The sequence below is a fragment of the Leiobunum rupestre genome, chromosome 6, assembly GCF_980474605.1.
Source record: "Leiobunum rupestre chromosome 6, qqLeiRupe1.1.hap1, whole genome shotgun sequence".
Taxonomy (NCBI): Eukaryota; Metazoa; Arthropoda; class Arachnida; order Opiliones; family Sclerosomatidae; genus Leiobunum; species Leiobunum rupestre.
In genome coordinates, this window is record NC_143389.1 from 44511008 (window position 1) to 44517114 (window position 6107).

Sequence of the window (6107 nt, forward strand, 5' to 3'; positions counted from 1 at the left end):
TAATAGTTAGTGTAGGGAGCTGTTGGCTCGATCGCGTGGCATGCAGGGCTTGCCACCACCCTCCTACGCATTGTAACCCGGCCACCTGAATTAAAGGCTTCAAAAGTCACTTGATGACTTAGGCCTAAGGTGGTGCCTTGGGTATTAGCCTAGCCTAGCTGATGGTTGGTTGGTTTAATAGCCTATCTTACCATACAGTAAAAGCTGGTCATATTATTGACTTTAATAATAAAAAAATCCTTCATACAGAAAAACATAATTTTAAAGGGGAACGACCAAGCTTTTCCAAATATGGCCTTTTTTCCGTATCAAAAGATTAACAAGACGTTCAATATACTGACACGTACCTTTTTTTTGTCTTGAAAAAAGTTGAAACGAAAAATAACGCCAGATGTTTGGGTTTGAATTTTCGTCGCCATCTTAGGGGCTGCCGCCAGCGCCCTAAACCCCGTATGAGCGATTTGAGAACTATCCTAACTTTTAAAATCGCGCAATTTAGGCTTAGGTCTCTTATAACTGGAACGCGCCGCGCGTGCAAAACAATTTTTTTTTGCGTCTTCAGCAGCGCGCGCTTTTACGTTGTTTTTCTGTCTCACAGACTTCTCACCAGGTGTCGCGGCGGACGCGCGCTTTTTGATTTCCCGAAATTTCTTTATTTTATTAAAAATTAACCACTCAATATTTTTGACGCGGTTTTCGCCATAAATTTTAGTTTTTAATGGGCTATAGGGCTATCTAACTGGTTAAAGCTTGACCGTTCCCCTTTAAACGTAAACTCGCTGAAAAAATTCTTATTCAAAAATTCGGAAACCTAAATTTTGACCAAGATGGCGAAATTTCCCCGATTTGGGATCATAGAGATAGAAGTAAGTAGAGGAATTATTGAATCTGGGAAAGTGAAGACCGCGCGTGCGGTCTTGCGCGTGCGCTGCGTTAAATTGCGAAAATATGTGGCGTCATCTATAGCCGCGATAAAATAAAAACGTAAATAAGGCAACCACCAACCAGCTGGTTGTCACGTGGTGGAAGTCTACGAGAGAAAAAGACGTTTTAGAGTAATAATTTAAATTAATAGTCGTAACTTGGTGAGTAGATATTTTACTTATTTTTCTTTAATATCAAGTTTCATTAATATTTTTTATAATTTAATAGAAAATCTAAACATTTTGCCCAAAGAGAGAATTGAATTCAAGGCTGCTGATCTCATTGTCCCTGAAAAAGAATTAGCTTGGTGAGCTTTTTCCTAACAAGTTCTTTTTGTAATTGATGATTGATGTCTCGGCTTATTTTCCTGAGTCTTATGTTTACATCAATTTTTATGATCTTTTTCATTAGAACATTTACGTGGTGTTGGGAGCCAAGCTCATCATCAAACATATGTTCATGTAAAGTTGGAAAAGTATCCACTGCAACTAACTGACTCAGCACCAAACATTCGATTTTCAAGTTTATGTTTTTAGCCGCAGTTTTTATTGGTATGAAATACCTCACTGCTTTCTCGGTTAAACTGCAAATTTTAACAACACTAGCAGAAGGACGACATAATCCACCATTATCCTTTAAAAGTAATAGAAGTTTGGTTTGGTCAATTGCGCGATAGTCATGATTTCTTAGTGGGGAATTCTTATCATCCAAAGCAGCTAAACATGTTTGGCATTTAAGTTCCCTTTTTAGTTTTTTTACTACAAATCCACTCATATAATAAATTATGTTATCTCTAAAGATGTTGGATGTTGATGTTTCATCAGTAAGGAACAAAATGAAATTATCTAATTCTTCCTCTAGTGTTTCGGGCAAAATGAGGATGTCCTTGCTTGGAACTGTAATCTCGCATAAATTTGGAACATGAGTATTATCCAATGCAATCACGTTACCACTTTGTGAAGTTTCAATTTTTGTAACTAAAGTGTTTTTGTACGCAGCTGTGAATTGTCTACAGGTGGGATTGTTGTTCCACCCTCCTCTCTGACGAATTGTATTAAAGTACAATTCTAAATGGTCCTGAGAAAGCTTGTAGGTTAGAAGGTACCTTTAAAGTAAATATTTAATTAAAAACTTTATGTTGATCAAAATCACAATTTTTACTTTAGTGGAGCATTGGGTGGAACAATGTATTTCTCTGCGATACTCAAAACACTATGAATTGTCACAGCAAAACCCATAATAGCCGTTTTTCGTGTGCTTTCGAGAATTAAGTTGCCATCTTGGTCTGTCAAATTGAATAGAAGGTCTTTTGTCTTCAAAATGTCACTTTTAGTTACTTCCATGTTCGAAAGCCGAATTGGTGACTTGAAACCTTTAGCCCAGGGATTTCTTGAGTTTAAAACATCAAACAATCTGTGCAAGAAAATTAAGTAAAAACATTGTTAAATTTTCTAGAAAAACCTGCCTAAAATTAAACACTTCTAGGTACCGATCAATTGATGATATGAGTTTGGATGTTGGTTTACATCCCTCAAATATTGGATCACCAGCCTCTCTCAAGAAGTCTAGACTCTTTGCCACTGAACTGCTAACTGTTTGTACCGCCAAGCTAACCTTCATTTTTTGCGTTTTAAATTTAATGTGAAATTTGGAAAGTTTGTTGGCCAAGGTTAAACCCTCAAATTCTTGGTAGCCTTGAAGGGTAGTGATGTAAGACCACTTGATCAGCTAGTAAATGCGTAAGGTTATTAGGAAAGTGAACCACATTTTTAAAGTATTTTTCTTACTTCACCAGTTCGCCGATCTATCAAGATACCAAAGTGCTCAAATAAATTTCTAAAAAGTTTGATCATATGGCAAGCGTCAAGGATGAAGTGAACCGTTTCACCTGCATCCGCTGGAAGGAAAATATAAAATATAGTAATGTTTAAATAAGCAGTGTTGGGTAGTATTTTAAATACTTTTTCAGTATTTAGTATTTTTTTTAAATACCTTTAAAGAAATGTATTTAGTATTTTATTTTAAATACATTTTTTCTTGTATTTGAACAAAATACTGAATATTATTAGCGAAAATACCATCAAGTTGCAAGTGGAAGAAATACATGTAATTCATATTCACCCACAAACTCGTGATAAAATTCCGCTTCTCACACGTGGTGACTTTGGAGTAGCGAGTACTCTAGTCTTACGAGACAATCCGTCTTTTATACAGCACGTTAAAGTGGAATATTCTCAATCTTTCGATTATTCTGGAATTTTTTCCTCTTTTCAAGAAATTACAGTATTTTGAGTATTTAGTATTTTAAAATACTAAAATAAAGTATTTTATTTTAAATACTTGACGTTAAAAGTATTTCGTATTTCATTTTAAATACCGAAAGTAAAGTATTTTACCCAACACTGACAATAAGATGGCGCACCCAGATGCTAATTCCCTCTTGAAACACTACTTTTAGGGAATAGACCACCTGGCCCCCCATGTAGTGAAGAAAGAAATTCATTAAATTTTCACTTTCTGGGTGCGCCAACGAAACATTTTTTTTGTTTGTACCAGGATTTGGGAAACGGCATTCAATGATTTCTTCAGTTATTATAATACCAAGTGATTGAGCCATGGTAATATTGCTGCTGAGTCCGTCACAAACTAATGCTATACATTTGGCACCTGTTTTTTGTAGTTTAAATAGGCATTCTGTCACAAGATTCTTAAGCAAATAGCTTGGGGTTCCATGGACAAGGAAATATCCAATAGGTACTTTCCAATGCCCATTGATGGCTACCGCCATAAAAACCAGTGCTGAAGTGGCGATTTCATCTGTATCTTGTGTGTCATGATCTAACCCGACATTTACGTATCCAGAAAATTCCTTGCCGGTCCATTCTGTGTGCTTTCTTATAGACATTTCGTCCAAGGATAGAGCAATCAGAAGTGAGTGTTCAATTTTGTTAACCACATTTTTTATGTATTCGAAGCTCTCAAAAGTAAATCCTGGTTTACCATCAACTTTATTTGACCATTCACGTAGTGTGCTGGCATGCGGAAGACATAGATGTTTTCTTAGAAACTGGTATGCTTTTGGCGAATAAAAATGCATTGTCATAGCAAAACTTCGAATTAACTGAGGATATTTTTGCTTCTTTTTATTTTTTAGTCCTGTTTGGTGCAAAAATTTAAACAACTCAATTGAAGTTGATCCAAACCTCTGTTCAATGTCGAGCGCATTTTCTTCTAAGAGCAGATTTTTTCTCGTAATTTGATGAAGCATGTGCTTCAGAGAGGACAATTTTAAATCTTTTCTTTTCTTTGCTTGTTTAGCTATTTTGAGTTGTTTCCGAAGAGTTTGGACTTTGTTCCCTTCAATTTCTAAACTTCTTTGGAGCGCTAAGCAGTGCAAAGATGTTTGAGTTGATTTATTTTGAACCTCCACTGTCTCCATTGTTCCAGTTTGAATCTCAAGAGTTTCTTTTTCGCGAATCAGTATTGGAGATTCAATACCACTGAAATATGTCTGTAATTCATTAACAGAATATTTGTTAATTTTAAGCAGGCAAGTATTAAGTTCTGCTTCAATTGCCTACATGATCGTGATTTGTTTTTTTCCCTAAGGACTTAGCATTTTCAATATCCGTTGTTTCAACACCAAGAACTTCAATCATTTGGTCATCTTTAGTAAAATTCATTGCAGTAAATTCATTAGGTGATTTGTCATTTGAGGTCTCCACTTCCATCCCTACATACTGCGAATTTCAAAAAATGTAATATAATTTCAATTTATTTACCAAAACAGTAAAAACTAATATATTTATTATTAGGGCGGTGCCTACATTATTAATAACATGGACACCAGTTAGGATAGCTACATGGAAGTCATTTGGACACTGACTTTTTGACCGAAATCAAACGTCCCTGGACAACTACTTACTTCTGTGAGATCGTCTGTTTGTACTTCCAACTCAAGACCACAGAAGTATTCATTTGGATCCAAGAATGCAGAGATTTTTGAAAAATCTAATGTCTCTGAAAGATTCTCAGTACTAGGAAGTGCACTGTTGGTTCCAGGCATCTCGGAAGAAGTCTCCATGTCATTGTGCCTGCTATAGCTCCGCTATAAAGCCGTTTATTATGTAGCTATCTATTACTACTTTAATTTAACACTAAATAATTAAATACTTTTGTTCCAGTTTTATTAAATTTTAGTTTTAAATCCGAAATTCTTTTTTCCAAAAAGACAGAAGGAATTGCGCATTCTTTTAGTTTTTTCCGCAGTTGATCATGACTTCCCTTTTTGCTAACGCGAAAGTCATCATCTTTGAAGTGTTTTCCACACACAAAATGGTTATTACCAGGTTTGAAGTTTAACCGGTTTATAGCATTTAGCCATTTTTTGCGTTGATGTATGTTAGATTGAGGAAATCTTAACCATAAAAAGTTTATATGAAAAAATATTGAAAATAAACATAACAATTGAAACTTATACTTATGAAAAGATATTTTGTCATTCTTAGAACGACTTTTACAGTTTGCAACAGCACATTTTTTACCCATTTTAGATATTAAAATTCGAATATTTCCAAAATCAAACTTTATTTACTGAATTTCAATCCCTTACATTTTGCGTCAAACCTAAAAAGTTTGGGTTTAGACTACGTACGATTTGAATTTCCTACATTTTTTAATTACTCCACTACTCGATAGATCGCGCCACGTATTTTCGCCATCTAGCGCAGAGCACGCGAAATGACGGGGAGAGATGAATTTTCCGACTCAGGCACGCGCTCTTCCTTACTATCAATAATTTGTCTAGGTTATTCTTATTCTAATGTCTATGTTTGGGATATTGAAAATTGTCTCATCGCCCCTCCAACTACATTTACTTAAAAATAAAAATATTAATATAATATCTCTTATTTTAGTAGAAATATGACGTCATTATACCTAATGTTAAGAGTTGATAAATAAGAATGTTTGACCCAGGGGCGGCTCCATAGGGGGGGGGGCGATGGGGGCGATCGCCCCCCCCCCTTAGAATACTTGTAAAAACATAACAATTTTTGAAGTTATTGAAATATATTTATAGATACTAGAGTATACTAGACTTTCTAGTTGTAGAAAGTACTTCGTTTAAGCAAACGAAAATGAGAGCTCCACGTTACATTTTCACGCTCCATATAGGCTTCGAG

At 35.3% G+C, this 6107-nt stretch overlaps 2 long non-coding RNA genes across 2 annotated transcripts; both read left to right on the top strand.

Moving 5' to 3' along the window:
- Nucleotides 1–3461: 3461 nt before the first annotated feature.
- LOC149941111 (uncharacterized) lies at nucleotides 3462–4288 on the top strand. The gene is made up of 5 exons (XR_016481181.1): nucleotides 3462–3542; nucleotides 3605–3855; nucleotides 3953–3994; nucleotides 4079–4175; nucleotides 4243–4288. It is a non-coding gene; the product is annotated as an uncharacterized LOC149941111 (long non-coding RNA).
- A 21-nt stretch (nucleotides 4289–4309) lies between these two features.
- LOC149941112 (uncharacterized) lies at nucleotides 4310–5199 on the top strand. Its single transcript, XR_016481182.1, has 3 exons — nucleotides 4310–4474; nucleotides 4534–4682; nucleotides 4740–5199. It is a non-coding gene; the product is annotated as an uncharacterized LOC149941112 (long non-coding RNA).
- The last annotated feature ends 908 nt before the right edge of the window (nucleotides 5200–6107 follow it).